At 44.1% G+C, this 17,960-nt stretch overlaps 1 long non-coding RNA gene across 1 annotated transcript in view; it reads right to left on the bottom strand.

Moving 5' to 3' along the window:
• LOC135229609 (uncharacterized) overlaps window positions 1-16,374 on the bottom strand; it is a 58,978-nt gene extending 42,604 nt beyond the window's left edge. Inside the window, exon 1 of the long non-coding RNA XR_010320293.1 lies at window positions 16,265-16,374. This is a non-coding gene — a long non-coding RNA (uncharacterized LOC135229609). The remainder of the gene's footprint in view (window positions 1-16,264) is intronic.
• Between the last annotated feature and the right edge of the window lie 1,586 nt (window positions 16,375-17,960).

Raw genomic sequence — 17,960 nt, 5'->3', positions numbered from 1 at the left:
AACTAAATCTCAAAGAATGGAAATATATATATATATCAAGCAGACAACAATAAAAAATAAGAGTGGCAATATTAATCTCTGATAAAACAGGCTTTAAAGTAAAATCCGCCACAAAGGAAAAGGAAATACACTATATAATGATTAAAGGGTCAATATACCAGGAAGACAAAATCATAATAAATACTTACATACCCAATGACAGGGCTCCAAAACACATAAAACAAACTCAAACAGCATTGAAAAGAGAAATAGCTCCACAATAATAGTCGAAGACTTCAACATACCGCTTCTGATGACAGACAGGATATCCATAAACAAGCTCAATAAAGACACGGAAGACCTAAATACCACAATCAGCCAACTTGATCTCATAGACTTAAACATAACACTTCACCCAACGGTAGTCAAGTAAACTTTCTTTTCTAACGCTCATGGAGCATTCTTGAGAATAGACCACGTATTAGGCCACAAAGCAAGCATTAACAGAATCCAAGACATCAAAATATTACACAGCATGTTTCCTGACCATAAAGCCATAAAAGTCAAAATGCTGTCGTTATCATACATTTTAATTTCTTACATATTTTAAACCCAATAAAGTCTATTCTTATTATGTTATGCAGTCAGTAATCCTCTATTTTTACCCATTTCATTAACTTTCATTCCTTCTTGCATCTTAAGCCTTTTACCCTATTTTCTTTCTGCTTGAAGAATACCTTTGGAATTTTCTTTAATGTGGGCATGCTGATGTTAACTTATCTAGGTTTTGTTTGTCTGAAAACAAAAGGTCTTTGCTCGTTCATGAAGGATGTTTTTCCTCAGCATAGAGTTCTGGGTTGCCATGGATTTTCTCTCTGTAATTTAAATATACCATCTTATTGTCTTACGGTTTTCACTATTTCTGTACAGAAGTCATCGGTCAGTTTCTTTGTTTGTCCTTTAAAGATAATCTTTTAGTAGTGTTCAATTATTTGCTTTTTGTGGGGTTTTTTGTCTTTAGCTTCAGCAGTCCTACTATGAATTTCTTTGTATTTACCCTACATGGGTCTTATGAGGAAACCCTGGTGGCGTAGGGGTTAAGCGTTACGGCTGCTAAGCAAAAGGTCAGCAGTTCGAATCCACCAGGCGCTCCTTGGAAACTCTACGGGGCAGTTCTACTCTGTCCTGTAGGGTCGCTTTGAGTCAGAATCAACTTGACAGCAGTGGCTTTGTTCTTTTTTTTTTTTTTTTTTTTGGTTTGGGTTTTGTAAGTCTTCTAGAATCTGTGACTTGATATCTTTAATCATTTGAGGAAAATTCTCAGCCATGATCTCAGTTTTTCTGCCTCATTCTTTTTCTTCCTTCTTAAAGTATTTTATGCTAGATATTCTCATTGTATTCTCTGTATCTTATTCCTTTTTATATTATATATATTTTTCCTTTTGTCTTTGCCTGTATTTTCTTCCAACATGTCTTCCAGTTCACTAAATCTCTCTTCAGCATTTGTAATCTGCTGTTATATACATACATTAAGATTTTAACTTCAGCTATAGTTTTCAGTTGACTTTCTAAGTTGATCTTTTTCGTAGTTTCTAGTTTTTTGCCAAATTTCTAAGTCTTGCCTTTATTTCTTTGAACATAATAGAGTTATTTCACTGTCTTTGTCTGATAGTTCAAATATCTAGTTTTTCTGTGGATCTCATTCTGTTATTTGTTGTTTCTACAGGTTTCACTCTTTTCTTTCTTTTTAAAAAAAATTGTTGATTATATTAGAGAGGCGAGGCCAAGATGGCAGAGTAGGGAGATGCTGCCAGTGATCCCTCTTACAAAAAAGACCCGAAAAAACAAGTGAAGCGATTATATTTATGACAAGCTAGGAACCCTGAACATCAAAGGCAAAGTTAGAAAATGGACTCAACGGCAGGGGGAGGGAGAGACTATTTGGAAGGGGAGAGGAGTTACTGGACCTGAATTGCCAGGAACCCTCAGGCACCATTCCCTGGAGCGACTGCAGTGAGGCTGGCAGTAGCGTTCCAGAGGCGCTTCACTCAGGGAAAGACAGCTAGTTGCACAGACTACTCACACCTCCAGAACAAGAGAAGAATGGCACTCTCGGCAAAAGCTAATTACTTGTGTTTATTTTACCACTCCTCAAACTCCCAAGCCGGTTTCAGTGGCCGTCAACTTCCCTGGGCCTGAGATAGGCCCCGGTAGCACTCTGAGCCATTCTTCCGTCCTTGAAGAAGGTATAAGTTCACAACTGGGGGAAAGATAATCTGCCAGCTCAATTAAGCTGGGGAGCTCAGGACAGAAGTAGCTCTTGTTCAGGCACAAACGGTCCATGGGCTTTGAATATTTTTCACCCCAGCATGGACCTGCGTGGGCCCATTTCAGGAGAATAGGCCCTTGTTGCCAGACTGCAATGGTTTCAGCTGGACGGTGGAAAGATGGGTGTTTGATGTTTGACACTGCTTTGCCTATTAAACAGGGTCTTCACCTACCCACATCAGGGGCCTAAGGACTGGTGGCTCCACCCACAATACCTGGCCACCTGTGACAGGGCTCCAAGGGTAAGTAGTACCGCCCAGAACTTACAACCAAAAGCATTGGGTACCCACCGCCCTTCTGCAGAACCCACCCGTGTGCTCTACAGAACAGGGATGCACTTTCCTCACAGACACTCAGAGCACAGCTGTCAGACCCCTGCCTTGATCAGAGCCTGACCCCCTACTGCAGCCAGATACTTCTGCCTACACCAATAACCCCTGCCCCTCTAAGACTGTAGGACAGAGCCTGTACCACACACTTTATGACCAACTACCTGGGCACCTGAGTTGAATCCATACAAGAAAAATAAATGAACTCCTAGGCTCCTATACCTGGTAACAGTGCTAGCCATCTGGTGATAGTACATTAGAGCTTCAAAGGTGAAAATAATCAACCTAACGCACTCAAGCAGCTTATCTGGGTATACCAAAACTAAACAAAGGAAGAAGCTAGGATACAAAAAGCAAGCATAAAACAAACTAATACAATAACTTATAGATGGCTCAGAGACAACAGTCAATATCAAATCACATAAAGAGGCAGACACGGGGGCAGGACCAAGATGGCTGACTAGGTAGAAGCTTCCGCTTATCCCTCTTGAAACAAAGACTTGAAAAAACAAGTGAATTAATTACATAAAGGACAATCTACAAACCCTGACCATCAAACACAGAGCTAAGGAGTTGACCTGAGTGACAGGGGAGTGAAAAGCCACACTGCAGCAGCGACCGCTTCCGGAGCCAGAGTCCCACGCCACAGCATTGAGCCCTCGCGGTTTCCTGGTGTCAGAGTGGTGGGGCTGATTGTGGCTTACTGAGACAGGGAAGCACGGATGTAGGCCTAACCTCAGGACCAACCTCAGAGGGGACCCAGGCAGCACACGCAGGCTCCACACAGACGCGGCTGGCAGGGAAATGAAAAACCACGGGGAAGCAGCAACTGGTTTTGGAGCCTGGAGTGCAGCGCCCCAGAAAGGAAACCTTGGTGCTGGGTGTTGGACTAAGTGTAGGGGAGCTGATTGTGGCTTCCTGAGATGGTGTGAGCATGGACGCTAACCCTAACCCTCTGGGACAGTCTCAGCAGGGATACAGCCAGCACACGCAAGCTACACAACGCTCTGGAATCTCAGAAAAAACAGTCCTCACCAAACAACATAAGTAACTTTGTATATTTTGCCAGGCTACTCTCTTCTATATATCTGATTCCACCCCTCATTGCCCCAGCCAGCTTCATTAAGACTGGAATTCCCTGTGCCAGAGAGTGAAGTGCACTGCTCGATTTTTTTTTTCTTCTTTCTTTTCTAACCCATTCTCCTGGCCTGAGAAAAGTACCATTTAACAATCAAAGAAAAAATCCTTCCCTGACTTCCCTAAGCTGCAATTAACAATACAGAATCAGCTCCATCCAGGCATTAAGAGACCCATAGTCTTTGGCTTTCACCCTACAGGTAACTAGGTGGCTATTATAATGCAGAGGCAATTCTGATAGAGATCTGACCATAATTGTTTTAGCTCAGCAATGGAAAGGCAAGTTTTGGAGGTCAGATACCTCTGTACCTATTAAACAGAGCCCTCACTGGTCCACACCAGCGAAAAGAAGGCTGAAACTCCACCCACACCACCTAGCCACCTGCTAGAGGGGTCTGAGAATAGTGACGTCTACCCAAGTATTGGGTGCCTAAGATACAGCTGCAGAGCTCACCCACCAGAGCACTCTAGAGAATAGAGCCACACCTACCTCACTGACACTTGAAGGAAGGCTGTCAGCATCCTGCCCTCCTCGAAATGTGACCCCCTGCCACTAATAGAAACTGGCACATACAACCATCACCACTACTCCTCTAAGATAATAGGTGAGAGCCTACACCACACACTAGGTGACCAGCTATCAGGACACCTGAGCTGATTCTATTCAAGAATAGTGAATGGACTCATACACTTATATACCTGGTAACAGCTCAGGCAAGCTGGTAATAGGACGTAAGTGATTCAAAAGCTACAGCAATCACGATACCACAATCTAGTAGCCCATGTGGGTGTATTGTAACAAAACAAAACAACAAGACTCAGTGAGCAAATATAAAAGAAAATATTACAAAATCTTATAGATGGCTCAGAGACAGCAGTCGACATCAAATCACATGAAGAAGCTGACCATGATTGCTTCTACAAAGCCCCAAATCAAAGAATCAAAATCATTCCCGGATGTAGATACATTCCTAGAATTGCCAAATGTAGAATAAAAAAAAAATTGTATACAGAATGCTTCAAGACATCAGGAATGACCTCACAAATGAAATAAGGCAATCTACAAAAAAACCAAGGTATACACGGATAAAGCAGTTGAAGAAATCCAAAAGATCATTCAAGAACATAGTGAAAAAATTAATAAGCTGTAAGAATCCATAGAGAGATAGCATTCAGAAATCCAAAAGATTAACAATAAAGTCACAGAATCAGACAACTCAATAGGAAGTCAGAGGAGCAGACTCGAGGAACTGGAATGCAGAGTGGGGGAGCTGGAAGATAAGACAATTGACACAAATATAGTTGAAGAAAAATCAGATAATAGAATTTAAAACTATGAAGAAACCCTAAGAATCACGGGGGACTCTATCAAGAATAATTTGCGTGTGACTGGAGTTCCAGACAGGGAGGGGTAACAGAAAATACAGAGCGAATAGTGGAAGATCTGATGGCAGAAAAATTCCCTGGCATCGTGAAAGATGAAAAGCTATCTACCCAAGATGCTCATCGAACCTCATACAAGATAGATCCCAAAAGAAAATCACCAAGACATATCATCAAACCTGCCAAAGCCAAAGATAAAGAGAAAATTTTAAAAGCACCCAAGGATAAACGAAAAGTTACCTACAAAGGAGAATCAATAAGTTTGCACTACTCGGCAGAAACCATGCAGCCAAGAAGGCAATGGGATAACATATATAGAGCACTCAAAGAGGAAAAACTGTCAGCCAAGAATCATACATCCAGCAAAACTCTAAAACATGAAGGTGAAATTAAGATATTTACAGATAAACGCAAGCTTAGAGAATTTGCAAAAACCAAACCAAAACTGCAAGAATTACTAAAGGAAATTCTTTGGTCAGAAAATCAATAATATCAGATACCAATACAAGGTCACAGAACAAAACATCCTAATATCAACTCAGATAGGGAAATCACAAAAACAAAATAAGATTAATTAAAAAAAAATTACTCAAAACAGGGAATCATTGATGTCATTACGTAAAAGATTACAACAGTCAAAAAAGAGGGACTAAATACAGGAGGCATAGATCTTACATATGCAGAGGAAACCAAGGTGATATAGGGTGAAACAAGTTAGGTTTTTACTTAGTCAAACTGGGGTAAATATTAAGGTAACCACAATGAGGTCTAACAATTCCATACTTCAAAATAAAAACCAAGATAAACATAACGACTCACCAAAATAAATTCAACTACTATAAAAGGGAGTAACACACATTCTACAAAGAAAACTCAACACAAAAAAGTAAATGGAAAAATGAAATTGTCAAAAACAGGCAACAAAATGACAGCACTAAACTCATACTTATCTATAATTACACTTAATGTAAATGGACTAAATTCACCAATAAAGAGACAGAAAGTTGCAGACTGGATAAAAAAACACGATCAGTCTGTATGCTGCATAAAAGAGACACACCTTAGACTTAGAGACACAAATAAACTAAAACTGAAAGGACGGATAAAAATATATCAAGCAAACAACAATCAAAAAAGAGCAGGAGAGGCAATATTAATTTCCAACAAAACAGACTTTAAAGTTAAATCCACCACAAAGGATAAAGAAGGACACTACGTAATGATTAAAGGGACAATTTACCAGGAAGATACAACCATATTAAATATTTATGCACCCAATGATAGAGCCGCAACATTCATAAAACAAACGTTAACAGAATTAAAAAGTGAGATAGACACCTCCACAATTATGGTAGGAGACTTCAACACAACACTCTCGGTGAAGGGTAGGAAATGCAGTCAGAAGCTCAATAGAGACACAGAAGATCTAATTGTTACAATTAAACAACTTCACTTCATAGACTTATACAGAACACTCCACCCAACAGCTGCAAAGTATAATTTTTTTTTTAGTGCACATGAAACATTCTCTAGAATAGATCACATATTAGGTCATAAAACAAGCCTTTGCAGAATGCAAAACACTGAAATATTACAAAACATCTTCTCTGAACAAAAGACCGTAAAAGTAAAAATCAATAACAGAAAAACCAGGGAAAAGAAATCAAATGCTTGGAAACTGCACAATACCCTGCTCAAAAAAGACTGGGTTATGGAAGACCTTAAGGAGGGAATAAAGAAATTCACAGAATTCAACGAGACTGAAAACGCTTCCTATGAAAACCTTTGGGACACGGTGAAAGCAGTGCTCAGAGGTCAATTTATATCAATAAAGGCACACATATTAAAGAAGAGCCAAAATGAAAGAACCGTTCCTACAACTTGAACAAAGAGAAAGAGAGCAACAAAAGAAACTGTCAGGCACCAGAAGAAAGCAAAAAATAAAAAGTACAGCAAAATTAAATGAATTAGAGAACAGAAAAACAATTGAAAGAGTTAACAAGGCCAAAAACTGCTTCTTTGAAAAAAATTAACAAAATTGATAAAACACTGGCCAGACTGACTAAAGAAATACAGGAAAAGAAACCAATAACCCGAATAAGAAATGGGATGGGCCATATCACAACACATGCAACTGAAATTAAAACAATCATATCAAATTACTACAAAAAATTGTACTCTAACAAATTTGAAAACCTAGAAAAAATGGATGAATTCCTAGAAACACACTGCCTACCTAAACTAACACACACTGAAGTAGAACAACTAAATAGACCCATAACAAAAAAAGAGATTGAAAAGGTAATCAAAACACTCCCAACAAAAAAAAGCCCTGGACCTGACGGCTTCACTGCAAAGTTCTACCAAACTTTCAGGGAAGACTTACCACTACTACTGAAGGTATTTCAAAGCATGGAAAAGGACGGAATACTACCTAACTCCTTCTATGAAGCCAGCATAACCCTGATACCAAAACCAGCTAAAGACAACACAAAAAAAGAAAATTACAGACCTATATCCCTCATGAACATAGATGCAAAAATCCTCAACAAAATTCTAGCCAATAGAATTCAACAACGTATCAAAAAAATAATCCACCATTACCAAGTGGGATTTATACCAGGTATGCAAGGTTGGTTCAATATTAGAAAAACAATTAATGTAATCCACCACATAAAAAAAGACAAGAACCAAATAATTTTATCAATTGATACAGAAAAGGCATTTGACAAAGTCCAACACCCACTCATGATAAAAACTCTCAGCAAAATAGGAATAGAAGGAAAATTCCTCAACATAATAAAGGGTATTAGTACAAAGCCAATACCCAACATCATCCTAAATGGAGAGCCTGAAAGCATTTCCCTTGAGAAGGGGAAACAGACCAGAATCCCCTTTATCACCGCTCTTATTCAACATTGTGCTAGAGGTCCTAGCCAGAGCAACTGGGCTAGACAAAGAAATAAAGGGCATCCAGATTGGTAAGGAAAAAGTAAAATTATTTCTATTTTCCAACGACATTATCTTATACACAGAAAATCCTAAGGAATCCTCAAGAAAATTATTAAAATAGAAGGGTTCAGCAGAGTTTCAGGTTACAGTATAAACGTACAAAATCAGTTGATTCCTCTATATCAACAAAAAGAACATTGAAGAGGAAATCATCAAATGAATACCATTCAGAGCAGCCCCCAAGAAGATAAAATACTTAGGAATAAACCTCACCAAAAACTAAAACCGCTATACCAAGAAAACTGCAAGGTACTACTGCAAAAAAACAAAAGGAACCTACGTAATTGGAAAAACATACCTTGCTCATGGATAGGAAGACAACATTGTAAAATTGTCCATTCTACTAAAAGCCATCTATAGATACAATGCACTTCCGATCCAAATTCCAATGACATTTTTTAAAAAGATGGAGAAACAAATCACCAACTTCATATGGAAGGGAAAAAAGTCGTGGATAAGTAAAGCATTACTAAAAAAGAACAAAGTGAGAGGACTCACTCTGCCTGATATTAGAACCAATTATACCACCACAGTAGTCAAAACAGCCTGATACTGGTACAACAACAGACACATAGACCAATGGAACAGAATTGAGAATTCAGATATAAATCCATCCACATATGAGCAGCTGATATTTGACAAAGGCCCAGTGTCAGTTAATTGGGGAGAAGACAGTCTTTTTAACAAAAGGTGCTGGCGTACCTGTATATCCATCTGCAAAAAATGAAACAGGACCCATACCACACACCATGCACAAAAACTAACTCCAAATGGATCAAAGACCTAAACATAAAATCTAAAACGATAAAGATCATGGAAGAAAAAATAGGGACAACATTAGGAGACCTAATACATGGCATAAACAGAATACAAAACATTACTAAAAATGACGAAGAGAAACCAGATAACTGGGAGCTCCTAAAAATCAAACACCTATGCTCATCTAAAGACTTCACCAAAAGAGTAAAAAGACCACCTACAGACCGGGAAAAAGTTTTCAGCTAAGACATCTCCGCCCGGCACCTGATCTCTAAAATCTACATGACTCTGCTAAAACTCAACCACAAAAAGACAAACAACCCAATTAAAAAATGGGCAAAGGATATGAACAGGCACTTCACTAAAGAAGACATTCAGGCAGCTAACAGATACATGAGGAAATGCTCTCAATCATTAGCCATTAGAGAAATGCAAATCAAAACTACAATGAGATTCCATCTCACTCCAACAAGGCTGGCATTAATCCAAAACACAGAAAATAATAAATGTTGGAGAGGCTGTGGAGAGACTGGAACACTTATACACTGCTGGTGGGAATGTAAAATGGTATACAACCACTTTGGAAATCAATTTGGTGCTTCCTTAAAAAGCTAGAAATAGAACTACCATACAACCCAGCAATCCCACTCCTCGGAATATATCCTAGAGAAATAAGAGCCTTTACACAAATAGATATATGCACATCTATGTTTACTGCAGCACTGTTTACAACAGCAAAAAGATGGAACCAACCAAGGTGCCCATCAATGGATGAATGGATAAATAAATTATGGTATATTCACACAATGGAATACTACACATCGGTAAAGAACAGTGACGAATCTGTGAAATACTTCATAACATGGAGAAACCTGGAAGGCATTATGCTGAGTGAAATTAGTTGCAAAAGGTCAAATAGTGTATAAGACCACTATTATAAGATCTTGAGAAATAGTTTAAACTGAGAAGAACATATTCCTTTGTTGTTATGAGAGGGGGGAGGGAGGGGGAGTAGGAGAGGGGTATTTACTAAAGAGATAGACAAGAACTACTATGCGTGAATGGAAGGACAACACTCAACACAGTGGAGGTCAGCACAACTGGACTAAACCAAAGCAGTTTCCTAAATAAACTGAACGCTTCAAAGGTCAGCAAAGCAAGGGCACATGTTTGGGAACCATGTTTTCAGGGGACATCTAAGTCAACTGGCATAATAAAATCTACTAAGAAAACATTCTGCATCCCACTTTGAAATGTGGCGTCTCGGGTCTTAAATGCTAACAAGCGGCCATCTCAGATGCATCAATGATTCTCAACCCACCTGGATCAAGGGAGAATGCAGAACACCAAGAACATAAGATAATAACGAGCCCAAGAGACAGAAAGGACTACATGAACTAGAGACTACATCATCCTGAGACCAGAAGAACTAGATAGTGCCGGGCCACAACCAATGACTGCCCTGACAGGGAACATAACAGAGATCCCTTGAGGGACCAGGAGAACAGTGGGATGCAGACCCCAAATTCTCATAAAAAGACCAGACTTAATGGTCTGACTGAGACTGGAAGGACTCTAGTGATCATGGCCCCCACACCTTCCGTTTACCCAGTACGGGAACCATCCCCAAAGCCAGTTCATCAGACATGGATTGGACTAGACAATGGGTTGGAGAGGGATGCTGGTGAGGCGTGAGCTACTTGGTTTGGGTGGACACTTGAGACAATGTTGGTATCTCCTGCCTGGAAGGGAGATGGGTGGATAGAGGGGCTTAGAAACTGGCAAAACGGCCACAAAAAGAAAGAGTGGAAGGAGGGAGTGGGCTCTCCCATTGGGGGGAAAGTAATTGGGAATATGTAAGAAGTTGTGTATAAGTTTTCATGTGAGAGACTGGCTTGATTTGTAAACTTTCACGTAAAACACAACAAAAATTATTGAAATAAAAAAAAAGCTGACCCATGATTGCTTCAACAAGCTCTCAGAACAAAGACTCAAGGAATCTTCTGGATGAAGGTGCAATCCTGGAATTACCAGATGCAGAATACAAAAGATTAATATACAGAACTCTTAAAGACATCAGGAAGGAAATGAGGCAAAATGCAGAACAAGCCATGGAACACACAGATAAAGCAGCTGAAGAAATTAAAAAGGTTACTCAAGAATATAATTAAAAATTTAATAGGCTGCAAGAAACCATACAGAGACTGCAATCAGAGATTCAGAAGATAAACAATAAAATTACAGAGATAGAAAACTCAGCAGAAAGTAAGAAGAGCACAATTGAAGAACTGGAAGGCAGAATAACTGAGATTGAAGATAAAGCACTTGGGACCAATATATTTGAAGAGAAACCAGAGAAAAGAAATTAAAAAATGAAGAAATCCAAAGAATCATGTGGGACTTTATCAAGAGAAATAACTATGAGTGATTGGAGTACCAGAACAGGGAGGGCTAACAGAAAATACAGAGGGAACTGTTGAAGATTTGTTGGCAGAAAACTTCCCTGATATCATGAAAGATGCTCATCGAATTCCACATACGGTAGATCTCAAAAGAAAGTGACCAAGACATATAACAATCAAACTTGCCAAAATCAAATATAAAGAGAATTTTAAGAGAGGCTAGGGATAAAAGAAGTCACCAACAAAGGAAAGTAAATAATAATAAACTTGGACTACTCAGCAGAAATCATGGAGGCAAGAAGGCAATGGGATGACTTATATAAAATATTGAAGGAAAAAAATTGCCAGCCAGGAATCAAACCATAACCCTGGCCCTCTGGCCCTCTGGCCCTCTGGCCTTAGCCCTCTAACTCTAGCCCCTAAGCCCTGAGCCCCAAAGCCCCTAAGACCCTAAGCCCTTAGGTCCTAACCACCAAGACCCTGAACTCTAGCCCTAACCCAAACCGTAACCATATACCCTAAACCCTACAATCTAAACACCTACACCCCAAAACACTACACACAAAAACCATACACACTAAACCCTATACTCTAAGCCCGAAACCCTAAACCCAAACCTCAAGCCCCAAAGCCGAAACCCAAAACCTAACCGTAAGCCCTAAACCCTAACACCTAACCCTAAACCCTAACCACCCTAACCCTAACAACCCTAACCCTAACGACCCTAACCCTAACTACTCTAGCCCTAACCCTCGAACCCTAACCCTCTAATGCTAACCTGAAACCCTAACCCAAAACCCTAACCCTCTAACTCTAACCCTCTAACCCTAACCCTCTAACCCCAACCCCCAAACCCAACCCCAAACACTAAACCTCAAATCCCTAGCCCTAAACCTAAGAATGAGCCTAAGCCTAACCCTAACACAACCCTAAACCCTAAACCATAACACTTAAAACCCTAACACGCGAAACCCTAACACCCTTAGCCCTAACACATATAACCCTAACATCCTAAATGCCAAAACCCTAAACACTAACACCCTTAACCCCAACCACTAACCCCTAAACCCTAACTTAAAGCCTAAGTCATCTAACCCTAATACCCTAACGCTAAACCCTAAAACCTACACCCTAACCCAGCCCCCAGCCCTAACCCTCACTCTAAGCCTTAAACCCTAAACCCTAAGGCCTAAACCCTAGGCTCTAAGCCCTAAGCCCTAAACCCTAAGTCCTAAAACCCTAAACTCTAAGCCCTAAGCCCTAAACCTAACCCTCTAACCCTAAACCCTAAAACTTTACCCCAAACCCATCCCAAACCCCTAAACCTGAACCCCTAAACCCTAGCCCTAACCAGTAACCTAAACCTCTAAACTATACCCCTAACCCTCTAACCCTAACCCTCTAACCCTAACCACAACACCAACCCCAACCTCTGAACCCCCAAACCCTAACCCCCAACCCTAAGCCTCTGAACCCTAAGCCTAAACCCTCTAACCCTAAACCCTAACCTTCACCCCCTCACACACCTCACCTTCTCACTCCCTCACTCTATAATCTTCTCAACCTCTAACCCCCTCACCCTCTAACCCCTCACCCTGACTCCTCAATCTCTAACCCCCAAACTCTAAACCCCAACCCTCTAACACCCACCCTCTAACCCCAACCCACAAATCCCAAACAACCCAACCCCAAGCCTAAACCTAAATCCCTAAAACCTACCCAAACCCTAATGACTAAACCACAAAACCCTAACCCCCCAAAACCCTAAACCCCAAACTGCAACCCCTAACACCTACCTGTAACTCCAAACTCTAACCTCAAACCCTAAACCTAACACCTAACCCAACCCAAAACCCTAACCAAAAAACCCAACCCTAAACTCTAACCCCCAAACCCCAACCCCTAAACCAAACCCTAAGGACTCTAACTCTAACAACCCTAACCCTAACATCCCTAAGCCCAAACCCTAACCCTTTTTGTTAGCAGCCATAGCACTTAACCACTAGCCACCAGGGTTACCATGAGCAGTCACAGGAATAGACATATGCACACCCGTGTTCACTGCAACATTATTCACAGTAGCAAAAAGATGGGAACAACCTAAGTGCTCATCCACAGAGGAACGGATAAACAAACTACGGTACATACACACAGTGGAACACTACACGACAGTAAAGACCAATGATGAATCTCCGAAACATCTCACACCATGGATGAATCTGGAGCGCATCACACTAAGTCAATCACAAAACGACATATACAGTAAGTGACCACTATCATGAAAACATTTACGCACAGAAACAATCTTTGATGTTCACTAGGGAGACGAAGAGTGGGTAGAGAAAAGCCAACTAAACAATAACCAAAAAAACCAAACCCACCGCCGTCGAGTTGATTCCAGCTCATAGCGACCCTATAGGACAGATTAGAACTGCCCCATAGAGTTTCCAAGGAGCGCCTGGTGGATTTGAACTGCAGGCCTTTGGTTAGCACCGGTGGCTCTTAACCACTACGCCATCAGGGTTTCCAACTAAACGACACATATGTGGTAACTCTGGTGAAGGAAGAGACGGTACACAAGACTGGGAATCAACCTCAGCCTCACTCTAACCCTAACCCTAAACCACTTGTGCCCTAGCCTAGTAACCCCAGCCCTAACCCCAACCCCCAACCACCTAAAACCTATACCCCTAAACCTGACTCCCAAACCTCTAACCCCCAAACCTGGACCCCTAGCACCAAACCCTAACCCCTAACCCTAATCCTCCAACCCTTCTGCATCTCTGGGCCTCTCGACTCTCCGTCTATTTTCTCCCTCCAAATCGTACTAACACTCAGTGGAATTTTGAAGTTTGAGCTGTGCTTTGCTTCTTGTTGTCTCCACCGGTTCCATCAAGGCACTGCATCATTTCTTTGCTCTGCTTCACTATTCAGTTCCAAAACCATGGCTTAGAATCGCCTGTCACTAAACTTCAGCGATTCGGTGCAAGGCCGCGAGAGGGCGTGCGCACCGCCGGTTCTGTTCTGCCCACCAGGCCCTCTGAGTATGGGAACCTCCTGGACCTAAGCCGGGACCGACCTGGGTACCGCTCCAGTGGCGATAGCAGAAGCTTTTCTTCCCGAGGGACCCAACGCCCCAGGGCGCTCTCTCAATACTCCCATTAATGCTGTTATTATCCTAACCCACTCCTTCTGCGAGACCTAGTGGGTCCTCGACCAGGCCCAGCCTTCAGGACCCGCATCCCCCTGCCGTGGTCACGTACAGGAACCTGCAGGGCCGCGCCCTCCCCGCCCAAGCTCTGCCCCTCCACACCCTGATGCCCTGCAGGCCTCTACTAGGTCCCCGTCCAGAGCAGAGTTGTCGCCCTGCACGGGGTGGGGGGACACGAGTGAACATCCGGAAACCACCCCCCAAGCACGAAGCCGACTGCCCGTATTGAGACCGTGTGAGCAGGGCTGCCCCGCCGACTGGAGCCTGCAGGGCATCACTCACGTTTGTCAGCTTCTCACTGCCCTCTGGGCTCGGGGTCCCAGAGCAGCCAATCCCCCCGGGGCGGGGGGGGGGGCAGTCCGTCCGCAGGGGCTGGAAGATCGGGTTGGTGCCCATGGCCGGAGCGCTTAAAACCCTTATAAACCCTCATAAACGGCCAGCTCCAGACCTTCAAAAGTCAGCCCGAGAGACACCTAATCTCCTCCAACGTAAAAAAAAAAAAAAAAAAAAAAAACACGCTGCCGTGGAGTCAATTCTGACTCACAGCGACCCAATAGGACAGAGTAGAACTGCCCCACAGAGTTTCCAAGGAGCGCCTGGTGGATTCGAACTGCCAATCGTTTGGCTAGCAGCCTTAGCACTTAACCACTACGCCACCAGGGTAACCCACTGAACCCACTGCCACCAGGGTAGAGGCTCCAAATCCCGCCAGTGTGAGGAACCCTCAAATCCCCTCAGCACCAGAGATCGCGTCCACAGCGACCGGTACACAGCGCCGCACAAATGTTTAAGTTAACAAACGACCTGGTTGCTCAGGACCCCTTCCTGCTACCCCCACCCCCGGCACCCAGAGGGGGAGCGGGACCCGGCATCCACACTGTTAACAGACACTGAATCGCTGCTGCATCCACAAGGAGTAGGATCCCCACGCTGCTCCACAGATTCCCAGGACCCCTTCCTTTCCAGGTGGGGCCGGGGCCAAGCCGACGACCCAGCCCGGAGAGTAGACCAGCCGGCGCGGGCGCGGGCGCGGGGTGCCTCAGCCTCCCAGGCACAGCACCCAAAACAATAAGGGGCAGCATGGCCTTGGGCGGGGGATCCCTCTCTCCCCTGTCCCTGGCACCCTACGGAGTCTGGTGGAGGTGGGAGGACGAATGGGGGCGAGTGCCCCGCCCTCAGTCTGGAATCTCACCCCCCCGGGCGAACTCTGGGCCTTGGTTTCCCCCCTGGCACAGGGAGCAGGTGGGGGGCGGGGGGACAGGCGCCCATCCCCCAGCTTGGCCCGCAAACCCTCCCCGGGCAGAGTAGGGACCTTGGCGCAGCCCTGGACACAGCCTTTCTCCCCAAGCCCTTCAAGCCCCCAGGCCCGAGGGCACTCCGCAGCTGGATCCCGCGGCTAGACCCCCCCCCCCGCAAATCCACGGGGATGCAAATTCGCAGACCAGCTGAGTCTCCCGGGCCAGAGGCTCCCTCTCGCAGCCCTTAGAGTGGCTGCGTCCGCCCGCCCCCGCGCCGCATCCGCCCCTGGGGATCACTCGGGACGGGGTACCCCGGAGGGGGCGATGCCAGCTGCTAACCCAACGTCCGGACTCCCCAACCTCTGGAGCCCACGGACTGCTGGGACTGGGACCCGCCCTCCTGGCGCCTTCCCTCCACACCTTCGAGGGGCCGGGCTTGTTCAGTCTGGGAGCGGGTCCCTCCACCCAGCTGCCGGAGTTTCATACCTTTCAGAAAATACAGCACAGAAAGCAGCACGAACACCGTCCGCTGTAAGGCGCGCCACCTGCCCGGGCCCCTCACCACCCGTCCCAGCACTTCCGGGAGTAACTGGCTGGACGGCGAGGAACATGGCTGCCGGCCCCGCCCAGCGGCCCGGGTGTGGGGCGGGCGTGGGGGGGTTGGGCCTCCAGAGGGGAGGGTGGGGTCTAGAAGCAAGGACAAGGCCTAGGTGTACGGGGTGAGGAGACAGGAGACGTCAGGAGAGGGCCCTCTCCGGCGCAGAGTTAAGTATTGGAGGTGCAACGGTTAAGTGCTTGGCTAACTGAAAGGTGGGCCGTTGGAACCCACCAGCTCAGGAGTTGAAAAGATCTGGAGATGGGCTCCCATAAAGATTCTAACCAAACAAAATCCAAACCAGTTGCTGTTGAATCAATTCCGACTCATAGTGACCCTATAGGGCAGAGCAGAACTGCCCCATAGGGTTTCTAAGACTGTAAGTCTTTACAGAAGCAGACTGCCATGTCTTTCTGCAAAGAACCAACTGGTGGATTCGAACTGTCCACCCTTTGGTTAGCAGCCGAGCTCTTAACCACGGTGCCACCAGGGCTGCGCCATAAAGACTGCAACCTAGGAAACCTTGTGAGGCAGTTCTAAGCTGTCGTACAGGGTTGATATGAGTCAGAATCTCTTGATGGCACACAACCATGATTGTACTAAGAAAAATTCCTCCAAGCAGCTGTCTACATGACCCCTGAAGCACACATCCATGCACGCTATCAAAGCAGTGCGGCCAAAGACAGGAAATTGGAATAGAGACATTATAGAGTGGACAGTGAAAAGTGATTTCTGAGGGGCGTGCAGCTCAAGCGGAGGAGGTAGCATACAACTAAATGCCCTTCTCCTTCTATTGTTCAATGGTCTTGAGAAAGAATGTGTCCCAGGAATTAACTGTAGCCCAGGAGAACTTGAAGACAGCAAATACAGAGGACCAGTCAGGATGCTTCTGCAGTGGTCAGGGTGAGGAGTGATGGTGGTAGTGCAGGTGGGAACAGTGGGCAGGCTTGAGGTGTACTTTGGAGCTTGAGCTGCCAAGAATTGCTGGTGGATCAGACGTACGGGATGAGGGGAATGGAGAATCAAAGGTGACTTCTAGAATTCAGGCTACCATGAGAGCATGGTCACCAGAGCCATTCTCTACCATGTGGAAAACCATGGAGGAACAAACTTGAGAAAATGACCAAAAGATTTTTTCTGGACATGTTAGATTTGGATGTCTGAGGTCATCCAAGTGTGGAGAACAGTTCCCAGCTGTGGATACCACTCTGAGGTAGAGTAGTTTTCCAGGTTCTAAGAATTTGGAGATCATCAGCCTATAGCTGATTTGAAAGCCACTGGTGGTGCGATGATTATGCATTTGGGTGCTACCAAAAGGTCTGCAGTTTGAATCTACCAGTCGCTCCTTGGAAACCCTGTGGGGAAGCTCTACTCTGTCCTATAGGGTCCCTATGAGTCAGAATCCACTCGATAGCGACTTTGTTTTGTTTTGTTTTAATACTAAGCTCAGAAAAGTTGTGTGTCAGGGTTGTATTTTTTCACAATACTTATTCAAGCAGTTCGAATCTACCAGCCACTCCTTGGAAGCCCTGTGGGTCAATTCTACTCTGTCCTTTAGGGTCGCTATGAGATAGAATCGACTCAACA

This window comes from Loxodonta africana, unplaced genomic scaffold, assembly GCF_030014295.1.
Source record: "Loxodonta africana isolate mLoxAfr1 unplaced genomic scaffold, mLoxAfr1.hap2 scaffold_423, whole genome shotgun sequence".
In the NCBI taxonomy this organism is placed as follows: domain Eukaryota; kingdom Metazoa; phylum Chordata; class Mammalia; order Proboscidea; family Elephantidae; genus Loxodonta; species Loxodonta africana.
Note: the sequence above shows the minus strand (reverse complement) of the source record. Positions and strands in the feature narration are given on the sequence as shown.